This window comes from Varroa jacobsoni, unplaced genomic scaffold (assembly GCF_002532875.2).
Source record: "Varroa jacobsoni isolate VJ856 unplaced genomic scaffold, vjacob_1.0 contig00363, whole genome shotgun sequence".
In the NCBI taxonomy this organism is placed as follows: Eukaryota; Metazoa; Arthropoda; class Arachnida; order Mesostigmata; family Varroidae; genus Varroa; species Varroa jacobsoni.
In genome coordinates, this window is record NW_019214455.1 from 320 (window position 1) to 27,068 (window position 26,749).

The following is a 26,749-nucleotide window of genomic DNA, read 5'->3' on the forward strand; positions in this document are numbered from 1 at the left end:
ACCTCTCTATTCCGTTGATAATAAAGCCGAAAATATATGGAGTAGCTAACATGACACACAAAAGAAACAGTGTCGATAGAAAAATTTAACTTCACTAGTCAGGTATTGACTGAGGGGTACTGTCCTATAGAGATAGGACTTCACAGTAGCTGAAACAGTACCGAAGTATGATTCCTACATGAAGGGGTAGCTAGTGGAGCTTTTTCTTACTTCAGTTCAACCTCTTGGGATCCATAAGTCAAGCTATAAGGAAAATTTCTATGTCAAAATGTTCACCTACATACCAAGTACAGCTGGCAGTTGTCTTTTTTTTTAGCAACAAGGAACATAGGTGTATTTTGTTGTGATATGGATTTTCAATACTGTACATTCAACACTACCAGTGTTTAAAGATTCGTCCTTCATTTACCTCACGCATGTTTCGAAAGTACTATCTAACTGGCTGCTGTGACCTCCGGCGGGCGTACGGTCTTCACTTATTATACACATAATGCTTGAATTACTACGCTGGTCAACAGAAAGGGACATGGCTAGCTTAACTGAGTTGAAATCATTACCTTTTTTTTTTTTTTTTTATGTCACGGGCCTTTACGTTGTCTTTTTCGTTGTACTTCTTAATAAGACAATGTTACGTTGTCCACATCGTGTTTTCTTTTGCTGGTTGCTATCAACTAATAGCAATGGAGATTCCTGGCTAACGAATCGAGCTGGAATCGTTCGCTGCGCTCATGCTCATTATGAGCGTCGTATCTTGATGTGCTCAATATGTTAATCCCATCGCTGGCGGAGTCTTTGTACCTGCTGACAGATGTCAAAGCTAACAACAGCCACTGTGACCATCACTACCAGCCCTCGGCACGCCCAATCCCCTTTGCAATTCGGATCCTAGTACCATGGCTGGCCAGGCCCTGATCCTGTGCTCCAGAAATCCTTCTTTCAGCTCAGTCTGCTCTAGTTGTGGTCCGTTCGTAGCGCGTTTTGTCGTGTGCCGTTGTTTTTTTTTCTCGAAATGGGCTGAAATAGCGACGGAAGAAAGATAGAGCAATAAAGCGAAAAAAAGAGGAAGGTGGTAAAGCTATTAGCTGTTCGTTGGTATCCATTTACTCCTGGGTGTCATCCTGTGACTCTGTTCTGAATCGCCTAACCGATGCCGTCGTTGTCCTGGGAGGCCCATCGTATAAAATCCTTTTTATGTCCTTTTCTTGCTTTCCATTCGCATAGCTTCTTTCTTCCTTAGCCGACCGGTTCGTCGATTTGCCTCGTATTTTTTACGCGGATAAAAACGGGGGATAATCCGATTCAACGGACGAACAAGCCATGTGACTGCGGATAGCCGACCAAATCCTTGTTCTTCTCAGGACCCTTCCCCTATTCCAGCCAAGCCCAGTTGAGGCATTCGATGAAGCCTGTGCTGCGCTGGTCGCCGACTGCCCATTCTTTGCAGTCCCTGCCTCTCTATTTCCCGGCAGTGTCTTCACTGTATTTCTTCTTTCAACGTCGTTTCTGTATTTCTTCTTAGGATCGTTGTCGCATAGCCATTGTCATTGGATTTTGCTGGATGAGCGGGAAATGGCGAATTGTAGGTTGGGTTGTGAGGATTCTCTGCGCTCGCTTTGTCACAACGCCTGTTCAAGAGGTCTGTTCCATGTTTTCTTAGCTACTAGTCGTCGTTTGGTCTGGTGAGTTTTTTTTTTTATCTTTTCGGCCTCACACATGGCGCACCGACTGGGTACGCATTCCCGCTTTACCCCAGGGTCCTCTTGCACATGGATGACATTGTCTTCTTGTCGATATCCTCTGTTTTCCTCCTTTCGTGCTTTTCTACCCGTAGGTTCCGTCATGGTCTGTGTGTCCATCACGAAATTCCATGACCTCTGTTAACTGGTCCTGCGTACAGCCAGTATCAGTATGACATCAGACAACCATGTCGTGACACCTATTTCTTTGCAGCGGTGGTGGCGCTGGCTGAGTTTGCTGCAGCAGCAGTGGTACCATTGTTTGTTCGTTTTGCGTCTTGCGCGGTTCCGCACCTCTCCTCCCGGGATATAGCAGGTTGGGGCTTAGCTTCTTTAGCCACACCCTCGCCGGCGTTGTTCTATATCTAGCGGCCTCCACCGTCGTTGTCGCTGCGGTTGTTACTGTTATCGTTAAATGAGCAGAATAACTTTTCGACGTTCTATTTGGCCTAACTGGTCGAAGTGCTGGTAGCCCAGATGCTACCAGTCCTCTTCTAGTCCAAACGGACTAAAGTAGGATTCTTTTAATAGCGGCCAATTTCAACTGTCCTATCCCTTCCCACCCTGTGGCAATATCATCTACATTTTCTTTTACGCTACCGTTCATCTGAGTGCTGGTTAGTGGCCAGAAGGACCACTATAGCAGTTTTATTTCCCCCTTTTCTTGTCCGGCACCATCGCCGCCAGCATCTCGTGTCTGTTGCCACTGTCACCCCAAATATATTTTACCCTCAGTGCTCCCATCAAATACATTAGCACTAGGAATCTTCGCCTCTTCGAATAGGATCGGATTGGAAACGCTTCATCTGACTTAGAAAACCTATACATACATATATATATATATATATATATATGTTTGTCCACACTGTCTTATATGGCAAAAAAGGCCTTATTTGATTAGTTCTGGAGATAACACATCGATTACAAAGCGGTTAATTGAGTTAAGAATAAATGAAGATATAAATCATATGGCCTTTACATGAGACAGCAGTCTCACCAACTTAAACAAAGTCAATATTAAGATTGCTACATGTGATCGGTAAGAATGCGAGCTTTTAATTAAAGTGACTGTCCACATATGATGATTCAGGGTCTCCATTATGCAGTACAAAGGCGTAAGGGCAATGTAAAAAATTTGATAACATGCCGTTTTTGGTGATGCATGATGAACGCTTATTTATGTTGTCCTGTGTCTAATAATAAATTTACCATCGATAAAAAAACAATAAAAGGGTTGGCCTCCCTTTTATAGAGGCGAATGAACAATTTCTAGTTTCGAATGCACTGCACTCACTTGAGTCTGGCGACCCGAGTTGTAGGCATCAGTGATTAAAATAGACGAACTTTACTCGCTACGTGTCGACTTTGACCATCGCTCAACCTATTTTTGACAGAGTTATGAGGCAGTAGTGTGTCTCAACATTACGATGGCCTGGTCCAGTCAAGGCCTGATCAGCGTTGAGCTGTTTCCACCATAAGCTGGAATTGGCCTTTATTCTTCACCTTTGTCTTAGCAGCAGTAGAAGGAGTGATGTTGGGAGTAACTGCGACGCCCAAATACAACGATATCTTTCGCTCAATGAAAGTACAGCTTTGCCTTCTGGTAAGATATCGACGCCCTTCATCGACCTAACTGCCGCTTCCCCTCTACCAGCCTACTCGCTTGCAGTCTACCTACACGAACAGCAGAAGAATTTCGCTTTCCAATCATTTCTATCTGTGCTGCTGGCAAATGAGTTTCGTTTGATATCCTTGGGGTCTGTCCCAGAAGGTCTCAGAAGAGGCTTGGACTCAGTCATTATCTTCCGTTGCTTTTCCGTCGTACTTGGCTCCGCCAAGCCAGGAAGACAGCTAGCTAGGAAACCCTCTAACTCGCACCTCCACTCTGTGTCTGCCCTCTACCTGGCCGCCTTAGCCCGTGCTTATATAGATCAGTGGTTCTGCCTTACCGCCTCAATTTTCGCCATGAGTTCTGTTTCTATGGGGTCTTTTGCCGTACTGTTTCTGTGGCTATCACCACCGCTGCTAGTGCTACGTAGACTACTGGCTGCATGCGTTCGCTGCAGCTTTGCTATACTTGGTTCTACTAAGATAGGCAAGCGACAAGCCAAAACCCGTCTTGATAACCGCCTACTTACCGCTTACCATAACGCGAACTGCCAGTGCGGTAGCACAATTGTGTCCGGTTATGCTCTTGAATCTCGTTTATAAGGACCAATGAAAAGGAGAAAGGAACTACCAGACAGAAGCTACTGCAGCCGCTACAGTGTACCAGACGCAGACGCTCGATTATTGCACATTGTCTCTTTCTCACTGGCCTTCCTTTTTCGACTACATGTAGGCGCTCCTTCTGGTCTGTTCAGATAATTCGCCGCCGACGTCATCGGGGGATCCAGCGGCAGCAGCAGAAGCCAGGGCTAAGGCCTGAGTTGAAAACTTACAGCAGACGACCCGCGCTACTTTCTTTACTCAGCATTTCAATAATCTCTGACGATTAGTTCTTTGCTTGTCCATCCGTCCCTATGTTTTAGTTGGTTATCTGCCTGCTCTATTCCACCCGCTGTTCGTATCAATGCAAGTACTGTGACTTGTATTACGGTCTTTCTAGCGGCTTTCTGTCCCTGTTTCCTCCTGCGACGTGCTAGGACGGGCACTGGCTTTTATCAAAGCGTATGCTGCTGACAGCATCCACCAATTATAGTATGCTTGCCTTTATCTGTATATCGATCGGCCCGTCTCCGTTTCTCATCTTATCTTTATATATGTCACTCTCAGATCGCCAGAGACAATAGACGATTGATCGTCACCGAGGTGTAACAATTCCAATGCTTCATTAAGCCGTGCTCAGCCAATACTATTAAAGGGAAAAATACGATTCCACAGTAATGCAAAGCAAATGTATTTCTTTAATATTGATTCTAAACGAATAATTACACACTTTATTTCTCTTATAAACTGTGCCGATGTACCAGGGATTTTGGGAGGCGGGCGTACGTGTTTTGCTCCTTTCTTGTAGGTTGGCCTCGACGAATGTATATAATAAAAAAAAAAACACATGTTTAGAAGGACTCTTTTTTATGTTTGTATTTTAAGAATTATTTGGCAACGCTGCTTAAAACCATCGACCATCTTTTCAATTTTACGTTTGCAGTTCATTTATGTGTACGGTCGAATATTGCTATGCTGCTCAACATTGTCCCGAGGATGGCTGATGAATAAATGTCATTGATAGAACTGACCTTGCACCTTGCCGGGCTAGCTATACACAAGTGCCCGCCACCGCATCTTACCATTGACAAGCTAGGTTAGATATAAACAAGATAGATTCTCTGTACAGTTGTATCACAATATGGCATGAGTATGACTAAGTTTGATAAAATCCAGCCAACAAAACGTACTGTTATACAATATTTTACTAGATGTTACATATTGCCAAGGCAACAATGTATATCAAACTAGATGAGACTTTAAAAACAAGAGTCTTAATTGTGCAATGACTGTGAAACAGACGAGGTCGATACGGTGGTTTATTTTCATTTTAGATCTATTCAGGTACGATTCAAACAGCTAGTAATATATATATATATATATATATAGCTAATATTCCAGACTACAGTGTAGTAAATCGAAAACATATCACTAGTCCTAAGTGTGTGTCCGCGAAGGTCTTCTAGCCAAGGCAGGAGATTAACAAAGCTACCATTTAACCTAAAAGAAGTTTTTATACAGATTTTACGGCCGGTTATGTTGGGACACTATACTAACGCAAACACACAATTGCTATCCGTTATGTTTTTCACTCGCCTCGAAAAATAACGGATTTTATTACAACGCAACTAAGAGCTACCTGCGATAAAGCAATGGCAACATCATCACTCGTGGTACCCGTGTACCTTGAAAAACCTACCGTTTTACCGTAGCTAGCGTGCTGCAAAAAGTCTTTCGCAATGTTCACGTGCGCTGCGATGCCCCTATCTACATTCTATCTTGCGACTACGGTAAGTCGATCTATCGAGACTCTTGTGCATTTCCTGCAGTCTACGCTCGGCCGTACCCCATTGACGTGAAACGTCCTCACTTTTCAGTCTCGGCGTAAGTGACCCGCAAATGACTCTCATCAGCGATGGCGACGCAGGGAAGCAAAGTTCGATCTTTTCCTCTTCCTCTCACGAAGTTGAGCATCCCAGCAACCGACCAACAAACGAAGTCGTGCGAGGAAAGCGTCAGTTCATCGCATTCACCACTTTACCTCTCGAATCGCTTGCAAATTCTTCCAATGGCTATCGTTATCTCTGCAGAAGAGAACTAACTGCCCCCTTCCTCAGTCAATGTTACCACAGAGTTTCGACTGTACGATTGCTTACAGCGTTATGAAACCCCTTATTCACCAGCTGCTTTCATTTGGCACGCTTCGTGCGACAGTTCGTCGTATCATCGGTTCACTACGCGTTAGTCATGCGGCTCACTTAAAGTTGGGGGTGACGACTCCGTCAGCATTCCCACTAGTCCCCCCGATAGCGGAAGGATGCAGAATAGGAAACGTATCACGTTTGTGGGACTCGCAACTTTGATCTTGTCTCGCCAATTCGCTTTCATTGACACGTGCGCGCATGGACCATTCGACAAGAACAGATTCACCTATCAGCGATGCACCCACAATTACTGTTTGTGTGACGTGTTACCTATGTCGCAATATAGCCCCCAAATGTATTCGATCACCTTATTACCCCAGACATGTTTGCCTAAGTGATTAACAGGAAGATTTAATTAGAAGTAAAACATATCGGCCTCTAGTAAGCAGTTATTATACACTGAAACAAATCCGTTCACTTTGATACGTTCGCACAGGCGTTTTGGTTGATTGACTGATCATTTTTTTCCCCAGTGTGGCACACAGCTCAAATCGTAGGGAAAAGGCAACTAAAGTTTTACGGCTGCGCGACGAAAGTTATTATCGTTTTAAACTAAATAAACGACTAAGTACAATGTCGAAAATGCTCGCTTAATTTGCGTTTGTCATATAGTGGCAAAGTACTAGAGTCGTCTGCTTGATCGCAGACCACAGACCGACCTTTCATCGGGTTTTCTTGCAGACGAAGTTAGCCTTGGCCACATGACAGAGCATCCAGCAATACTAGAAAAACTATCTGTTAAGGTTTTCGAATTCCTGAACAAAGTAAACTTGCCTTCCTAATACAAGTCCTGGGTCTTCACTCTGCACCCGTCCAGGAAACCGACTGGTCTACTTGTTTGCAGATAGATCGACCTTTGCTGCCATATGACTTGCCGAAATACTTGTGTTTTAGCATTTATCTTTGTGATTCGTCCTGTGTATCAACCACTAGGTAAAGAAATTGCACCGAGCAGCTGGTATACTTCCGCCGTCTCTTTGTACGTATGAGACATTATTTTAATAAACGAGGCCGAATACTTTTTAAGTCTCTCTTTGAATAAATGTATGGCTCGCTATATAAAATCTGTATAATTTTTGTTTAGATTTAGTGAATTGTTTTTAATGTACGATTGTTTTAGCGGTACTCCTGAACAGATATATACGTAATGCATAACTTCAGTGCATTTATGATCTTGGCAGAAATCGTAGTACGTTTATAAGTTCGGTAGAAAATCAATAAACATGAATAATTTACTGCTGCGAGTTTTTGAAGAGGCGCGTCTTATTATTCGTTTTTTTTTCATCTATGAATTTTTCTATCGGAAGGCCAACGAGGTCTAGCAATTGTCATTTAAAAACTTGGTCAATCCGTTAGGGCTCCTGGTGGCGGGATACTATGCGTGCAGGATTGTATCGAAAGGCTCACGATTACAACTACTTTTTGTATACATATTTCCTTTTTGACTTTATGTATTCTAGGTATTATTTACCGTGCCGTACGTATAAACGATCCACAAAACATACTACGAAAAATAGTACTCTGCTCAGCGTAAATTTTATATCTTCCCCATCCTACGTGTTAGTAAGTACGCATTTCTGCGGTTTCCTTGTACAGACTGTACTGACGATGTGGATGTTAGTCTGACTTCGTGGGTGTGGTCCTAGCTCTTGTCAATATCAGACCCGCCTGGCTTGAAGGTGCACTGCCGACCATTTTGCTAGAGCGTGTTAGGGGAACCAGCTAGCAGGAAAGGTTGAGGATTGGCGTAGGTTTTTGGGTCGGAAAAGAATGTGCGCAAACTTGACAACGGCTGAGTCCCATTGGTCCCTTGTCGGGTTAGTGGACAAATGAAACTCAACGTTGTGGAAGTGTCGGTTGTTTCGTAGCTTTGCCTGTACCTTAAAAGTCCAACCTTCGTCGGTTTTATGGAGTGGTACTCGACGCCAGATGGTAACCGCTCACCGCGTCACAGCCAGAACCACCAGCACCCCCACACTGCGGGAGTGCCTGCAAGAATGGTTTGCTAGAAAGCCTAAATCCCCATTGTATGTAGCCCTCGCCACACACGTCTAGTTCGTGGTGCCCCTCCTGCCTTTCCTCCTATTTCCCGAAGTCCAATTTCTCTCCGACGGGGCTCGGCCTCTCTACCCGCCCAACTGGATGAGGGTCGTTTGCTGACTGCTCAATTCGTGTCGTTAGAGGCATTTCAGCTAAAGTTAGATATCGATGCTACATCGACTGACACACCTTAGACAAGCTTTGGCTCTTTGTAATGAACGATAAAAAATGTTATGTATTCTTAACGCATGTGTGCTTTTGTATATACATAATATTATGTTCGACAGCTGTCTCTAAACGATTCATTCACCTAGGCATCGGCGTGCGTTGGTGGCCTAGAAATGTTCACAGGCTTTTGGTAACGGCTGTATTTACGTCTTCTGCGTCAACAGCAGTTGGAGTGGTTGCTACCACTGTTTTTGTGAGGTATACCATTTTGTGAAATAGCCTATACAAAGATGATGCGGAAAACAAGCTGAGAGGATGAAGAAAAATCACCACCAATGGCCGCCATTGTGATCGTAGATCGAACTTCAAAAGCCTGGAAAGAAAAAAACGTGTTTTAACAAACAAAGCAGGGTTCGACGACGCTTTGTTTTCCAGTAGTCGGCGAACGCCAAAAGCGATCTTTTTGAAACTCCCTCACTAAAAACGCTTTGTGGTTTCCCGCTTATCGATCTTATTGAGACAACCTGCCCACCAATCAGTAGTTTCTTTGTCACTGTGTAGGCAAAAGCCGAAAATGCTGCAATCTTGTTCTAACGTTATAGAGAAGTTAACTGTTTATTTTAGTGCTGGTGATTACTAAGGACACAAAATAGGGAACTTTAGAAAAAGAAGATTAACTTATTAGCATTAGATCTACACATATGTATTCACTAATGTTTTAATAACCAACACATGGCCTCTATTCTTTTTATCGATATTATTTGTATCTTGACCTGTCCTTGAAAATATCTGACCTATTCTTTTTCGCCAGAGTAACCACGGTATCGTAGAATTGAAAAGTTTAGGTGAAAGGTCACACGCGCATTCTTGATTTGAGATGGACTCACCCACCAACCGGCCATTCCTGATATACAACTTCCTGTTCAGGCTTAGTAGACACCGGGTGTATATAGGGGGGATCCATCAGTGTCTAAAAATCGGTATCGTTGAGTGTGTTGAGTACATACTCGGCATGGCGTAGGTCTATCAGCTACTGATGCAAGACTGCTCGTATGTATGTCGGAGCCAAAGCTAATTTTCGAGCAAAATCGAAAGCTAGTAGTCCCAAAAACCCAAATCAGCTGCCCGGATCCGGATGTCGAACAGAGCTGCCAGCTTCCCCGGGTAATCAATGTGCTATTGCACTGCTGCTGTGGCTGTTTTTGCTTAAGGTGTTTTTATCTTCTCGAACGCTGACCTTTCCCCATTTCAAATGTTTTCAGTATGCCATTATATTGGCGTTGATTTTGGCTGGTATTCAAGTTGACGCTGAGTAAAGTGGGTATTATTCCGACGGAGAGTATTTGTCCTGACTCCTTCCTCATTAACACATTTCGCTGCTTCTCGCTAGTCCATTTGTGCTCATTCATGTTTCGCTCGCGCTATTAGGCAGGCCCTGGCCTGGCCAGCAACGGATAATGAACTAACGACTGAATGAGCATCATCTTAGAATGAAATGAATCACTCCTTAGACTTAACTGCCAATATCAGCGATACTTTATTTCCGTCCTGTTGGTATTGCGTGGCTTTTTTTTCGAATATAAACCGTGGTTGCAGAGGTCGGGCAATCCGCCTCAAGGTGACCCTTTCCATTGCCATCGCCTATCTAACTCGGTATCATCACAAACATGTATAAATAAACAGCTCATTGTCACTGGTTCTGTTACATTGTATAAAGTACAACAAAGTTTAATTTTTTCTCATGATTATATTTTTTAAGCAGCAACAAGAAATGATCCGTGGTTCTTTTGTGAGTTATATACTATTGCCAGCCTGCTCATTTACTGTTATCCGTCTGGTATCATTTTGCTTGAGCGATATTCTGTCCTCCTTCATTCATTTTTTCGGCCCTTCCGAGTTTAACATTACGCCCGCCCGACGCTTTCATGAACTGGCCGGTTCCGTCGGTTTTCCGTGATTCACGATTCTCCGCCTAACTAACACAGCACGTACGAAAACAGGGTAGTAGATTCTGTAGCAACTTTTTCTTGACGATTTCCTATTTTGGTCAGGCCGAAATGCTTCACGGCATGACTAGCCGCGATGCACGGGCTAGTGATTTGCAAGCAGTGCTGTAAGATATTGTCCTGTCAAGAAAGAGAACGTAATGCTGGAAGCCACCATTCCCGAAAGCGAACTAAGCAAGTTATAGTAGAGCGAGGTTCCTGTCGTTGCCGGCCAAATAGCTAAAACAGGGGACCCACAAACAGCCGCTAAAGGACGAACAATAGTAGTCAAAGAATAGCGACAACAGATGATAAACGGCATAGGCATGATGCTTTAACGTACATACAGCGTAACGCAAAAGTCTTTGAGAGTTTTCAAAAAAGTTGTCTAAAAGTTCCTGCCGTTCCATAATTCTTATTTGCTACATTTTACTGCCCTGCTACATGCACGTATGCAGAATGGAAACTCTTTGATTATTAAGTAACTCTGTTGTAAACTGCCAAGAATTTTTTTCTTTTGCCCTGTATAGCGAACGCCGACATTTTGGCACACATCGCCTGGAATAAACCTGGTCGTGGCAAGGTTAGATTGAAGTAAAGGTATCCTCACAAGCCGCTGTAATTACTCATAGTTCTGCCGACATGATCAACAAAATTTAGATAAGCAAGTTGCCCAGCATTTGTAAATCCTGAACGCTAATATCCGATACTATGTAAAAGCGATAAACCTAAGTTGTAAGTATATGGTAAGTATTATAATTGAACTGCCATAGATGATTGATTTTTTCGCGTAATCTACAAGATTCTTGTTAAGGTTTTCGTCGATTCCTAACAACGGATTAGGCTTATTAAGATTTGTATAATAGTAGGACTATTATTTCTTGCTTGGTTAGCCAAAATTACTCCTTAAAAACTCTGGAAAATTATGATCAATTATAGGATAGCGAATGAGTAATACATCAAGGGAGAAAAATACGTGTGAGCAAAACTTTGACGAACTCGTCGGTGAATAGATAACACTATGCTAGTACAAGTTATTCATTTAATGTTATTACAATAAAAGTAATTTTATCAATATTAGTAATTATCGAACGGGCAGATATTAGGACAACGCTCGTTACATTTTTTGTTTCGACGAGTCAAATAAAAACTTAAAATATTAAGTGATTACGAATCAAAGTGGCTCGATATAACCGACTGTATAGAAAAAAAAAAAGGCCATAATTATCACCCTTTATGTCTGAAGTTCGTTTGCCCACTTTGCTTGCCCGGTTGGTATTAGACTGGTGCTAAATAAAAGATCTGGGCCTTAGTTCTACACAGGCACGTTCAGAGCTTCGGTCAGGATAGAAAGCTTCTAAACGGCCTAATTTCAAAGCTGGGCAATGAAACCTTCCATCCTTTCAGCTTTTGATTATCTGACTAATTATATATATATATTTTTTTAATTCACGACCTTAGAGTAGCTATTAGAAGACAGACAAGGCCCTTTCCCACATGCAAAGGTCCTCACTTCCTTAGTCAAGGTAGTATTCATTACGGAATCGCGTAATCCTCGAAATTATTTTCCTAGAGTGATTTTCGAATAGGTTTGAATGTTTAAGGCCAGTCTTAATGTAAACGTTTCAAGGCATCATTGTCATTCACTGATGTCTATCACTCCTCACTGATTAACCTCAAACATTTTATATTACATTGCGTAGATCGTCCATTAATTCATGTTAACCTAGCTTGTTTGCTTACAATTGTATCCCTTAGTGCTTACAACCTAGGCGAAGGAACGACCGACTGTTGAAAACAATAATGATATTCACAGCCCCGGGACGTGACGATGCCGCTGATGATGATGACCAAAAATTGTGACAATGGTCAAGATTAAGGTACCGTCAAATATGTATATATATTAAATCCTAAAATCTATATATTTAGAATCAATGGAAAATATTCACTTCTGTCAGAATGGGAAGTACTTACTATTCCCTGACGTTCCACTATTACTTTTACTAGTTGCCCTGTTATCATTCGTGTTATCGTCCTACTTCCGGTATCCACAACGGTTAAGCCGAATCCAGTCCGAACGAAATGCAGCTAGGAACTATGTAGAAGAATGAACAGATCCATCACTTACATTTCTTGACGCATGTACCCCTTGTCTTTCCTCCTCCCCAATGTTAAACCCAATTCGTCTGCTCGCAACGCCAATTTGCTTTTCTTCAACCTTACCCGGTAGCACGACCTGCACTTCCCCTTTTCCTTGCTATTTTCCCGTCGTAGTCGTCACTTCGTGAATGCTACCATTATTATTGCTGTTTTGTATATAAATAGAACTACTGTTGGGATGGCTTTAATCAGTAGTGCACCATGTTCTCAGTGTGTTTGCTTGTGGCTCGCAATAGGCTATCCCTGTGCTTAGGATCGGGGTAAGTTCTTCCCGCGTAACGTATCGCCTTCGTGGGCCGTTACTACAATGGATAGCGGGCCGGTAGCCGACTAGTGGAAGCGGTAAGCCGAAACACCTCTTAGCTGATGAGATGATGGCAATCCGTCTCCTTCTCCTACCTATCGTTAGCAATACATATATTGTATTCGTTATCGCCATCAGTGCATACACTCACGTGCTACAGATACACGACATTGTACAGACACATAAAGCAATAACGAGACTTTCGGTCGCTTGGCTCTGCCTCAATTTTAGACTTGCGCTACGAAACTCTTCGATTTGCATTGGGCTACATAAGTCTATAGTTAACAATCGCTCCGGACTAGCCGCCGTTCAGGGCCTATATTAAGAGAATACATTTTAAGGACGAAGTTGGGTCTATGACGAGGAGTTTGAAACGAGGTGTACATAGCATTTTGAAATATTGCGATTCTAATGTCCTAGTCGGTCACGATATACGGACTGTCTGGCTATACGTCTTGTTGCATGCGAAACTGGTTCGGATCTTCATTTTAGTGTGAAATTTCACCTATTTGAGCCAGGTGTAATAAGTGGGAAATTGCGTACATCGTTTTGCGTTCGTCTAAGGAAGCCGGTATTTCTGTAGCGTAAATCAGCGTAAAACAATTGCGTAAACCAATAAATTGTCTCATTTTTGAGAACGTTGCTTATGAGAAGACTTATTATTATTTTGACACATATTTTTGAAGATAGTACAAAGTTCGACAATGACTGTATGTGATTGGTAAATATAAACAGCTGCCTATCTGGTTTCTTGGCCTTTTTCGTATACCGCCAGTTTTGCCCTACATTCGTGCATGACGACAACCTCCACATGCTCCACATCTAGGTCATAATCATAATCTCCGAAGAAGATAATGAATGTCGCTGTTTTTGTCTAGCATGTGATAGACGGCGATCGGTTTCCAGAGACTATCGAGCGGCTAATAACGAGCGGAGGATGCCATTCCCCAAAGAGAGAAAAGGGGAGATCGGCGAAAAGGAACCTCGCCGAACTGCCTTTCAGGCGACGAAAACAAGCCGTTTGAACGGCCGGTAACTAGTCCTAGCTGACTGCAAGGCTGCTCGCGTCGTCATCGTTCTAGCGTGAAGTAATTGCTACCGGTCACTACCGCAACGCATTAGCTCGTTCGATAGTTAATTCTTCGATTATGCAGCAGGAATGTGTTGTTTATTGTTTGGGCCAGCGTTCCTGTGGTGTGACTGTATGACGTTTGTTTAACTATCCAATTGATAGCGCGGCTTCTTCGCGTCTTCCACTGCTGAATTCCGTTTCTCCATTGTGTTAAGTAAAAAGTGGGACACATTAACTAAGTTGGCGGTGGGGGGCGCGTAACAGAGGCCGTCGGACGGGTGCGCAACTGGCTGCGCTGGCCGAATAAAGACGCGGTGGTAGTGATGGTCATAGTAATGTCGGTTGGACTACAGAGGTCGGGGTTGTAGAATCGCATGAAGACTCTTCTTTGCCTGCTCTAAGGCAGGGAAGATAGCGGATGAAGCAAACTGGTCGAGAATGAACTACCACTATTACTAGTTGCTACTGCCGGTGCGATAAGAGGCTACCCAGCAATGAAGTGATGGGATGAAACGACAGCTGACACCGTTGTGTACGGACCAGGGTCGCCAGGGGCGGCTGGGTCTGGCCGATGAGGCTTGTGACAATCGCAGTAGCTGCTTCGAGTTGGGCACTGTAACTGCGTGGTCAGCACAGCTACTATACACGAACTGTTTACGCTCATTAAGATCCAAGCCTACGCACTCTCATCACGCATGGACCTCGAAGACCTCAACACCCCCAAACCCACTTGGAGTTTCTTACTCCATCCTCATGCAGTTTCCATGGCCGCCGCCTAGCCCCAAAACGATTCTCCATCAAAGAGTCTGAACATTCCCTTTGTCCGAGTAAGCTCAAGTATGAAAAAGAACTAAGCATCGAAAGTGTCGGAAGGATTCAGTGAAACTTAGTACCCCGCCTAGCTGTATAGCGATGAGAGCCCTAAGGCTGTGCTGACGGCTTTTGGGCAAATCGTTGGATTGCTGTGCCACTAGCGGTACTGTTCTTCCGTATCGCCCCCTCCGTCTTCTCCCTACGAAGACTCTCTCTGTTTTCGGGCAGCTTGCGGTGCCGCGGCGGCATCATTATCGGGGGTAGTACCGCTCTTTCAGCTGGCATTCTTAGCAAGAGCGTATGCCGCCGGGACTGGATGGGACCCATCGGCGAGCGTCCTGTATAAACGAACGCCAGTGGCTTCATGGTGTTCTGCTGCTGTCTAGGAGAGTAGGGGCGGCTTTAGGGCACGCCACTTCGTCGCCGTCGTATTGTTGACAGTAGCAGTGGAACACTTGGGGATGCTGGCGAAAGCCGGATCAGGGGGTAAAAGAGGAGTTGCTTACGCGACAGAAACTGCGCCCGTATGACTAGGAGAAGAACTGCAGCTGTTATGGCTGTCTCGGCAGCAACTGCGGTCCACTGCAGCTGGCCTGGCCAGCAACTAACACAGTGCTCTTTTGCCGCTTCGCAAAAGCGAGAGACGAGCCGAGCCTAGAACAACGCTGCTATCAATAGCCGAAACTGTACCGGCTGCTGTTGTTACTGACGACGACGACGACGACGACAATGAGAAGACAGCCTGTGAGAGTCGACTACGAGTTTCAGGCTCCGGATTCGGCTGGCCATTATCGAGTTTGTAATCGGGGGTCCGTACAACCACTTCGCAAGGAATCCCCTAATTCCCCTTTCGCTGACGGCAAAACCCTTTCTTCCTAAAACACATTTCCTTTCAGCTGTAAGCCCAGGCCAGCCGGAAACAGTAAGAAGAGTTCAAAGACGCGTGTACTGATGGCAATATAGTTGAGAATGCTTTGGCCGGTTTGTTTTTGTCGACTTCACACATGCAGGCATACGCTCGACTCTACTCCTCTTCTTTCTCGCCCGTCTTAGTTGTATCACTCGCGCAGCTTTAGCGTTTTCCGTTTGCTCTTGAGAGCGCCAGGCACTCATTAGTCGCGCACGATACATTAATTATCCAGCTTTAATTAGCGTGCTGTAGTGTGCTAGCAAAGAAAGATGCAAGAGCGAATGGTGCTACTAATATGACCTGTGCTGGGTCATGATGTGTGCCCAGGTAGGTCAATATTCAACGTGAATAACAGCACGAGCAACAATAATATACGCGTGACTATTGGCCGTTATTGAATCGCATGTAATATATCCACACAGAAGATGAAACTGTGAAAAAATAACGTACCCTGTGCTACGGGTGTGCAGTTGGTAACATCTTTGACAGGTTGTTTTTTTTTTTTTTTTTTTTTTTTAGGAAATTTGCCTTTATCAAGCATATCGATACTTACCAGTTCGTTCAGTAAACCGAACGTTTTTTGTATACTTGGCTCGTTAATTATACCGTAGGCAACAGGTGATTCGTTAACTTATTCAGTAGTAGAAAACTCGATACTGCTATACGTTCCGGCAAGTGTTTACCTTGTAAAAGTGTGTTAACATGTAATAATGCTTGATTCTGAGATACTAAAACGTATTTTGCACATGTTAAATGTATGCTTCTGAACAAGGCTTAAGAGACGCAGGCCTATATTTCCTGTTACCACATGAGAATCGGGCCCGATGCCTCTTGCGACAGGTACCGCATAACACGTTGATATTTTTCAAAAACAAAAACTTGAATTATGGCTCGCATTAGCTGTATGGAAATCCACAGGCTGGCTACATTTTTCAGCAGATTTCAATGACCGCTAGTGTAGGGAAAAGGACGCCTCTGAGGCGTAAGCGAATCTAAGTATTTATCCTGATCCTTTGCGATATCTATATGATAAGACACGGGTGGTAGGCGAGTGAAACAAAGAAATCTGGCTTCTTTCAGAAGCAAACATTTCCTGCCAACGCGTGCAGCATGAGAATGTCTCTTGCATTTTCAGCTGCGGCATAGGAAACGAGCCCAGCCAGATTTGGATGTATGACGCTTTTATATCATGTACACCGTTCCAAAAAGCAGCTGTAAATTAAAGAATAAATCTTCGATGATACAGCCTGCGTATACTACTTTAAAATTCTTAAGGTGTTTTGCTGTTCACGACATGTTTGAAATAGAAATAGGCCTTCTAACACGTTATAACCCATATGCATTATAGATGTTTCTTAGTACTCTCTATTCTTTATCACAGCTTATTGTAATTTATCATTTAAATATTTCGTGCCTTATTCTGGCTTTAGAAGGAGCACTTGCGAATTAGTTCTTGCTCGAAAGCTTCTGCGAGAAAATGTTAATATTTTGATCATTTGACTATACGGGAAATTTCGATTGAGGACGTATCTTGAGTTACTTTTCAAAAACCAGATTAGATTTGTACATTTATAGGTTTGTGGCATTAGGATAACGGGTTCATACCTATTCACAGCAGGCCCATGTTTAATCTACATGTACCTTGAAATATGTCACTGACAAAATGTCTCGCTCAGATACGCCCTGATGTCTGAAAGGCAGACAGCCATATTTTTAGACATTCTGGAAAAATTGGTTTCACAGATCGGGTTTGAAAAAAGAATCGAAAACAGACCGCCTTACTTAGGGTTATTTTGGTCTTATTTGTGTCAAGCGCCCTATACATGATTCTATGTATGGTTTCAATTGTGAACCGGGCATAAACACAGTATTTTTATCGATCATGGCCGGTCATGTGCTCAAAGGCAACGCTAAGCGGTATCTTTTAGGGGAACGCTCTTCGTGTACGCCGATAAAGTCGATTTGTCGTTGGTTGTAGATAATCTTTGCCTTGTATCCTTCGTCAGCTACAATGAGAGAGTCCATACAACAGCTGATGGAAGTTACACTCGGAAACTTCCGATACAAAAATAAAGGTTTAACATCGAATAATATAATGTTTTATACCTGTGCAATTGCCTTCTTTACTTATATCTACGTTATGCATGCATTCCTATTTCCTTTTCTACTGAAACTAAACTGTTTGCCTGACTCTACATTGTAGGGCAGGACCGAGATAGCAACCAATTGACTACCGTTTGTCAAGAAAAATCAACTCTTACTGTTTCCTTTGAATCAAGCCCAACGTAAGACAGTTAAAAAATGTATACATGATATTACTCAAATTCGGGATGAGTATAAGAAATCCAAAAATTTTCTACAAAGTCTTGAATAAAAAATGTTTTACTTTACAGCTCATATTAATCTCTCATATTAAGTTGCAATGAGCCAGGCATCGGCCAGGACGTTTTTTTCGTTCAAAGTTTGTTTGGCCACGGTTTACGACCATAGTTTTTAAGTCAAAAAGTCCGTTAACAGCCTGGTCGGCCGGCGGATAGACGGATTAAGTTCTAAATCGCTTGACCTCTCTCGACTCTCTTCGCCTTCCCGAAGAGAAAACCGGTAGCACTTCTGCTACTGTATCTCCGCTTAGATTGTTCAGAAGGGATGAGGGGAATGGGGATTAGCTATAACAGCAGCAGCAGAAATAGTGAGAGATCAGAGTCTTGGTAGCGGCGAGAAAGTGATGGCCTATGGAGATGGATCCATTGGGCATAAAAATCTATGATGGTCTTCCACCTTTAAACGTCTCGAATGGGGAGTCGCAGGAGCAACGGCGCTAGCGACAACACCATAAGAAGCCGCCAAGGCGGCACTGTGCTAGGAAGAAGCCTTGGGTAGGTAGGATTACAGCCAATATCTCGCTACTAGTGGAGAAGCAGCGGTTACAGCCGCCGCAGCTCATAGTAAGACGAGGATTCGTTTGAAGCATACAGTTGTACCAATGCTTGCCGCGTCCGATCGCCTGCCGAACTTTTCGCGGCACCATCTTAGGCCACGCGAAATGAAAGCTCGCCGCCCGTTCGTCCTGCTTTGAATTCAGCCCAAAGGTTCGTTTATCGCTACTACCACTACCATCCTCCACTATGGCGCCACCTGGTTTGCCGAGGAAACGAGAATAATTTACCTTGAGGATAATATGCCTGCTTCGTTTGCGCGCTTCCCAACGAGGGCAGTGATAATCAAGAGAAGCGCGCAATGGTGATTTTTCGATCTCTCTTGCCAAAAGAGCCACGCGAGGTAGAGAAGGATGAAAATGAATAGAGAGAGAGAGAGAGAGAGAGACAGAGGTTTAGCGGAAAAAAAGTCAGGGGGAAAACTGCGTTCAGTGCGGAATATGGCCATGAGTCCTGCTCGTATGGCAGCCAATTATCTCTTTTTCTTTCTTAGGCCTCTACAGGCAACGCCAAGGAAGGCGCCATCTAGATATTAGATCGACGTATTTTGATACAGCAGATTAGATACAGACAGCTCAAGGAATGCCCCACCAAAATGTGCTGTCTACAGAAATCAATCCGAACGCATTTCATCTGGAGTCGGTGGCACTGCTTTGTGAAAAGCGCGTTTCGTGCTTTAGATCTAAGCGGAATATACATATCAAGTTATGGAAAAAGTATTGACCTTTTTTTTGGGCCAAAATTGAAAATAATCTTTTTCTTTTGAATATTTTAAACGGCCGTTCTGATCGATGATGACCTTTTCAATAACGATGATAATACGATTATCCTATCACTGTAGAATGTCAGTGGCTTCTGGGTTACGTTTTGTGTTTTTCATTTAACTTCTGCCAATTTCTACCGGATAGCTAAAAACGTATGTGGTCTCGATTGACTTCTTCTTTCTTCTAATTGTAGACAGCAGAGTTTCGAATCAATCGTTTTTCCAGGCGACAGCAACTCTTAGAGTACGATTCCTTTCCAATCCCATCAAATATATAGCTTCACCTTTGTTTCACAATAGTCTGATTGTGGAGCACTTTTTAATTTTTTTTTTGTTTGCACATTTTTTTTCAGCTATCAACTGCCCTAAAATGGCTCGATTTCGTCGCGTATTCCGTAAAGTTTCGCAGATGAAAATACGATTGAGTAAATTAGCTTGTGTGGCACCAAATATCGAGTTTGTCTTTGCAGCCAGCTTTCTTCACATGGTTTGGGTTCAAATCTGGGCATGGATGCGCTTCGATTCGTGCTGGGATTTAGCCGTTCCATAGAATGCTTAATGGCATACAGGTCATACAACTTGAAATATATAGTTTCATCGGCGATATCATAGTGACTCACGCGTGGGTCTTGCTCAGTTTCCGCTATAATTTCTAATCCTAAAATTTTTTTCCTAATCGAACGAAAGCGACATAGCCATCTTCGGGTCGTTCCTTCCGATCACGCATCTTGATTATAAGCAGCATAAATGTTCCAATGGGCTCCGGCAACATTTGGTTTCTATCGTAGAAGAATCGTAAAATATAGTGAGTTTCAGTCGTCTGCGAGGCGCTCTATTTATCTCATTATTTATATAGGCGTTCTAACAATTGTAACCCAACTACTTCCCAAACCTCAGCTTTTGAATGCTACCAGCGCCGACCCGACCCGACCCGACCCATATTACACGAGACATGTAACTTTAGAGCCATCTAGTAAGAAAAACGATTAATATATTTTCGACGAGCCAATAATTGGAATGGGAGTGAACTTAAAATTTGATGCTAGGAATTTTGTTGTCCTTTGTATTTCTTACTAATTATGTATACTCCTATTTAGTTAAATAGAGCCATATGGTATAATTTTTTTTTTTTTTTATTACAGAGCAATACTTCAAGTTTACCGTCTGCGTCCATCAATTTCCAGCAAGAAAAATTTGCCTGATCCAGGAAGCGATTTCGATTCGCACCCACATCTATTAATACGAAGTCACTTAAAGCTTTTCGTTGTGTTTTAAGCTAATTTTCACTTATACTCTTGTATAAATCAGCCTTCGGAGTTATTTTTTGGCATCATTAATTCAAGGATTAGCGAGAGTACTTTTTCTGAATTTATGAGAATTTTTTAACAGATTTATAAAAAAGCAGAAAAACCTTATCAGTATCTATTGTGGCCATTATTCTATTTAATTCCTTTTTCCTACTGCAGTAATGCAAGTGATTAAAGAGGATGCAAACAAAACTCTGTTTAAAATCTCTTTTTTTATATCTTTAACATGTATGCCCCTCATTGTTACAAGAGTTCAGCTTTGAAAAAATTGATTGTTTTTATTATTACATACGCAACAATAATATACTAACCACGTCCAAATCTGTACTGTATTTCTGTAAATATAAAATAGTAACTTATCAATATGAAACTATTGATTTCTTAATGTTGGAAATTAACTTGAAATCACACTGTTATGCAAAAACTTTTCATAGGGCTGAGTTAACTTCTGCCTAAATCAAATGAATATGTGGCAACAGTTAAGTAGAATTTATAAAAATAACTTAGGACAAGGATAGACGAAATAACTCGAAACGCTCGATCGGCTTATGCAGAACCTATGCATTTATTTTTATTTGGTTTGTTAAATTGGCGCAGTTGCAATTTGGGAGCAGGCTGCCAAAATACCTGGAAGGCCACAACAAGGAACTAACCATTGGCTGATCGGATATAATGATCATAGCATACATCATACAGATGCATGCATGCATACAAATCGTATAAGCTAAAGCGAATAGTTACGATATATAGGGAGGGCATCGTGTCACGTGGAATACTACTTAACAGCTTGTCGTACTTTCTGTCGCGGCTCTTGTACAAGCGCCGATCGGTCTTCCACAATTTGACCCTTAATCTTTAGGCTTTCGGCGCCGTGTCTAATGTTAAGAACGTGTTTTACTTTGCCAGCATGGAAACTACAATTAGCACGATGGTGCATTGTCGTCTGAACACTTACGCAGTGTGCCTCGACCCGTCTCTATTTACGATAACACTATTTAACATAGCCAAAACTATTACGTAGCCGTTAGTAGATAGGTTCGCATGCTGATATTAATTTCTAATTACAATTTACACATATATGCTTGTTCGGCGGGTGGCATAGAGCTGCCTTTACCATTACTGCTGACACAGATTAACGGCATGAGACGCATGTAATACTTTATTTATACGGGCCCAACTGCATCAGGTACTATCAACAAGATCGTTTAGGCATGAGCATCCTGAGCGTATGAGCTTTGTTAACCGGATGCAGCCGTGCCTATTTTAGTCACTAGAGTAGGACCTAAGTTTCTAGGTACCCTGTTATAAATTGTTGTAAATTGTTCTTACACAGCCCGATCGGCTAAGCGTCACGACCGCATTGAGATCCTGCGAGACAGTAAATGGCTGCGTTTTTAGTAAAACCTCGCCCGATTTTTGGGAAAAACGACGAATGCAATACCGAATTTTAATAATTAACTGCGCCCTGCTATTGACCGACATAACACGATAACAATATGGTCCGGTATATTTTAACCCACATTTTGTAAATCCTAAATCCCAAAAAAAAGACGCCAAAAAGAACCGCTATTATAAAGAAGTTTATTAGTATACTTTAACGTAATGTGTTTTCTACATTTTCTTTTTATGCTCGTTGGTCAATATAACAACCTGGTAGCGTTGTTATACTGACAGAATCGATACGTGAGTAGTTCTGGCTGATTCCAGTCCTGCAGTATAGGAGTCGCTGGGCTGTGCGGCAGTAGTCTCTCCAGCAGCGGAATCAAGCAAATAAACTCATTATCTCATTTTATCTCCTGACTTGTCTGTCTGGCTAGTAACATCCGCCTTTCCTGAATCCCCTGGATACCTCATATGTTACCCTGTATTCCGCACATAATGTAGTATTATCTCCTAGCTGCCCGCTTCCCAGTTCCCATAGCTCAGTCGTTGTTTTCGTCGTTTTTGTGATATCCAGACCTGCCGCATGTCCCAGTTTCCCGCCCGCATATTCTCTGCCATGGCTCCCTATCCTTCCCCCCTACAGCCCACACCTTCACGATCTCTGCTCATACGAACCCCTCGCTTACTCGGATATTGAGATAGCTGTTGTTGCTCTCTCTACACGTTCATCCCATTACGTCGTCTATTTCTCGAGATCTTTTGATCAATGTCCAGCGCGTCTGGCTCAATATTAGCCCCCGCAGTTAATGGCCAACTGTATAGAAAAAAATAATTAACACAATAGGAAGTATTTGATTAAGAAGGTTTTTTATTATTGGAGAATAACTCCATTTTACGTTGCGCATGGTGGAACCGGGAGGAACACGTTTCGGAAGCGTTCGTTTGTAGTGGTAAACGTAGGCCTTTTTCACAAGCATTTTATTTTTTTTAAACTAAAACTTGGGCTTGATGTTAGCCCTGGCAACAGTATGTGGAGGCCGATCGCAGCGCTAGGATGGCGTTCTACCTATTTGCATTATCGACAACTCGAGAGAACATCCGTGAGAACATTACGCAAAACCGGCATTGCTAACATAAACCAGCACCCGCACATTGTGTGTTGAAGGTGATCAAGGCTGACGGCGCCGTCTGATGTTTCCACTGTTCGTATTTAGGTGTTTATGTTCGTCAAAGTTCCTGTGAGAACTGAGAGAGGCATCTGTGTGTAGGTATTTGCACTGCGCAGTGAAGGAGCAGCTGAGTGCAGAAAGATGTAGGCAATGGCCAGTAAATTGGCCCCTCCTGCAATATCATATATCATCTGAGCTTTCACGGAACGCCGCCGTTACCGCCAGCCGCTTTCAACGCTGGGCGATGTTATATCGGCAACTCTCCGCATCATCAATAACCCCTTCTTCCTCTCCCAAGTGACGGCGGCAACGGCGGAATGCGAATCCTGTCTGGGGCGAACCAAGTGGATACTGATGCCAAGCGGCAGTTACACAAGTACCAGCAGGTACCTATGGCTAGTTAGCCGAAACGGGCCTGAGTTGGTGTCAGGGACGGCTGCAGTCCCGCAGCCCTCGTGCGTTTGATATCACCATGCTCATGCCATGAAAAGAGACAGACTGACAAACGCAAGGATTAACCACACAGAAACACACACAACACATATATCAGTCGCTAGTACAAGTTCATACTTCATACGTTGGCTTACGCAATTTCGAGACACTTCTAACCAGTTGGTTAGAAGTGCCTCAAGGTTTATTGGTCCCTCGCGCTTTTTAGTGATTTGCCGATTAAGCATCATTATATAGGTTATTTACTACAGTTGACCATCGAACTTCGGTTGTTTCTAGCATGAACAATATATATGTCTACAAGCAAACACACACACACACGGACCTACGTGGGCTAAAACTCTCCGCCTTCTTATCTAGCCCACTAGTCAATTTCTTTTTGTCGTTCTGTCCCTTAGAACAGGTATTGCGGACTAGTTCGCAGCAACTATTCGCTGTTAACTAGGGGATGTAATACGCGGTTTTGGTTGAATTACGAAATTGACGCAAGCATTACAAGATGGTACTAATGAATTCAGAAGGAACAGCATCGTCGAACAGATTTGGAGGTTCAACGGAACGCAACTAACGTATCGATCGCAGAAGGCCGGAGCTTTCTCTCAGAAAGTACCTGAGAAGGTAGTCAGAACAGTAGCGCCATTTATTAGCGATTCCACTCGTCCAGCAAGACGTCGTCTGATCGAGGCGACCATCAACTGCTGCCGCCGTTGCTGCCCGTGGACTGTCTATGCGGCGCGGTAAATGAGCAGCGTACCAGATGGGGGCAAAGCTTAGCAGATATACGCGACGTACCTGCTGACACAGCCACTTTGCGAGAAGCGTTTCGCTTACTTCCAGCTTCGTCACGCACGCCATTGCAGATGACAGCGAACGGCGTCACCGATACGTCCGGTCGAATATAATTGCATATTTTCACCAGAAATATGCCTTCCACATACATCATTAATAACTGCAATAAGGATAATCGTATATTACAATTGGTAATACTGTTAAAAATGGGACGGATTTTGGCGGCCTCTATTGTTTTCTCGCTTCTGCTGATTCCGTTCAGAGTTCGCTGCGGAACTGACGTTGTTACTGTTAGAAAAAAATTAAACTATTAGATTTAAGTTTGATTTGGTTTTATTTTACTACACTAGTTACTCTGAAAAAATAGAATTTTCTTTTTTTTTTTGTATATTATTTTTGAATAATTAAATTGGTTATTATACTTTTTCTTTCTTTAAATACTTTCCATATGCTTGCCTTTGTAAAACCACAAACATAAACTCAGCAATTGCAGTAGCGCTGTCCGTCTGAGAAGTTAACATGAACATTTTACCTTGATGACCGCAACGTCATACCTCTTCCAGGATATAATTGTTCGAAGCATCGAAATGTTGTCATTGAACTTTTTCGCGTCGAAACATCTTATCCTCTTTAGCGCCGAAAGTATCATTGACTGCTACACTGACCGGGCGTACCTACAGAAGTTATTCAGGGTTACAAAGTCGAAAACTTTATCTAGCAGGGAGCTAGCTTTCAGCGTACGCCACGCTTCGGATCCGAATTATAATAATAGTTTATCAATCTGTAATAAAATCACAAATAAGTACAGCAGGCTGTCGCCACTCCTGTCGAGTCTGGTACACTGGGGCTATTCGACATTGCGGCAGAGGTTCAGATCGTCGCATTTTATTACCTTCGACATTATCGTACACAGACAAAATCCAATCGGTCACCCGTGGGATAGCCAATCCATAATTTACAGTCTTTCTCTGTACGCCCACCTTCAATAACAGTATTAGCCGAGGCCTCCTACACTTCGCATACAATATGCGCTCTGTCGGTACAATGTGCGCCCGCCCACAAGGCATCCGTAGCGGGGCTATGCTAATCGTTTTTTTCTTTTTTTTTTTTTCCATAGAGGCATGGATTAATACATGTTGGCGGTAGCCATTCCCATCCATTTTTTCGTCACTGGCGCGTTCTCTTCTGTCGATCCTCTTGCTGGCCACCTTGACAAGCGGACGACGCTAGCCTCCGATCGATTGGCCTCTTAACACAACACGGTAGCACAAGATGATACTAATAGAATCCCTAAAGACTATGAATCGCTAAAGCTGGCCTCGCGGTTCGATCGTAGAAGACGGCAGAGACGACCGTAGACACTGTGGCTGTAATCTACGTGGTACGCGGTTACCTGCTCTAGTCGTACGGATCCACTTCCCACTGTTATCACGTGCTGGGTACCGGGAGAAACGCATGAAAAGCACCATTTCATCATCCGTTCGGCTAGATCTAGCTGCCTGCCGCAACAAACGGATCTGCACATGGACGGGACCACCGTCGCCCGGCTTAGAGGATACAGATGCCGCTGCAATCGGCGAGGTAATGGTAAGCGTTACAAACGTTTTTGCTCATGAGTGCTCGCCACTTTCTATATCCCATGGGCAGTCTGTGAAAAATCGACTGCGCAACTCAGCTAGCGTGAAACTCCGTAACCCCTTTAGATAGAGTTGGCGCATCTAGATAAGCCGAGGCCGTCACTTTCAAAAAATATATTTGCTATTGTTAATGAATAGGCAGTACATGTTTATGGTATGGTAGTTAAAAAATAATTAAACTGTGTGTGAATATGTGAATTTGGACAATTTGAAATATCGCGTTCAAGATGTTAGCGATCAACCATGTATGCGTACGAAATAAGCATGTATACAATATAGAACATGATTTAATATAAACCAAAATATGAGCAAAAGCGAAAATAACGGATTCAATTTGGTTATATACATACTTCATTAAAAAAAATTCCACGATCAGTTTTGTAATTAGTGCTAAAAGATACAGTAAAAACCGTAATTGCCAGGCGTATCGCCTACCGTACATAGCCCTTAATCTCAGGTTTCTATGCTAAGTTTAAGGGTCGCTATTGAAATGGAAACGTTTGAACATTACAAACAGTTTTACCTGTAAATCTAGGTTGCAATGTTTACTCTTAACAATTAACCAGACAGGGGTGCTCTGGGCTCTTAATCGAGGAAGAGACTGTACGTTTCCATGCAGCGTACCTGGGCGCTAATTCCACCTGGAAGAGGGCTCTTTTGTGATACTTTGTCCATATATACGGGGAAAAAAGTGCGACGGCTAAAGGAAAAAGAA

The 26,749-nt window shown here is 43.1% G+C and overlaps 1 long non-coding RNA gene across 1 annotated transcript; it reads right to left on the reverse strand.

Annotated features, from left to right (window-relative positions):
- Positions 1–22,166: 22,166 nt before the first annotated feature.
- Positions 22,167–25,040, reverse strand: LOC111271118 (uncharacterized). Its single transcript, XR_002686682.2, has 2 exons — positions 24,952–25,040; positions 22,167–24,557 (listed from the first exon to the last, which is right to left on the reverse strand). It is a non-coding gene; the product is annotated as an uncharacterized LOC111271118 (long non-coding RNA).
- Positions 25,041–26,749: the final 1,709 nt, after the last annotated feature.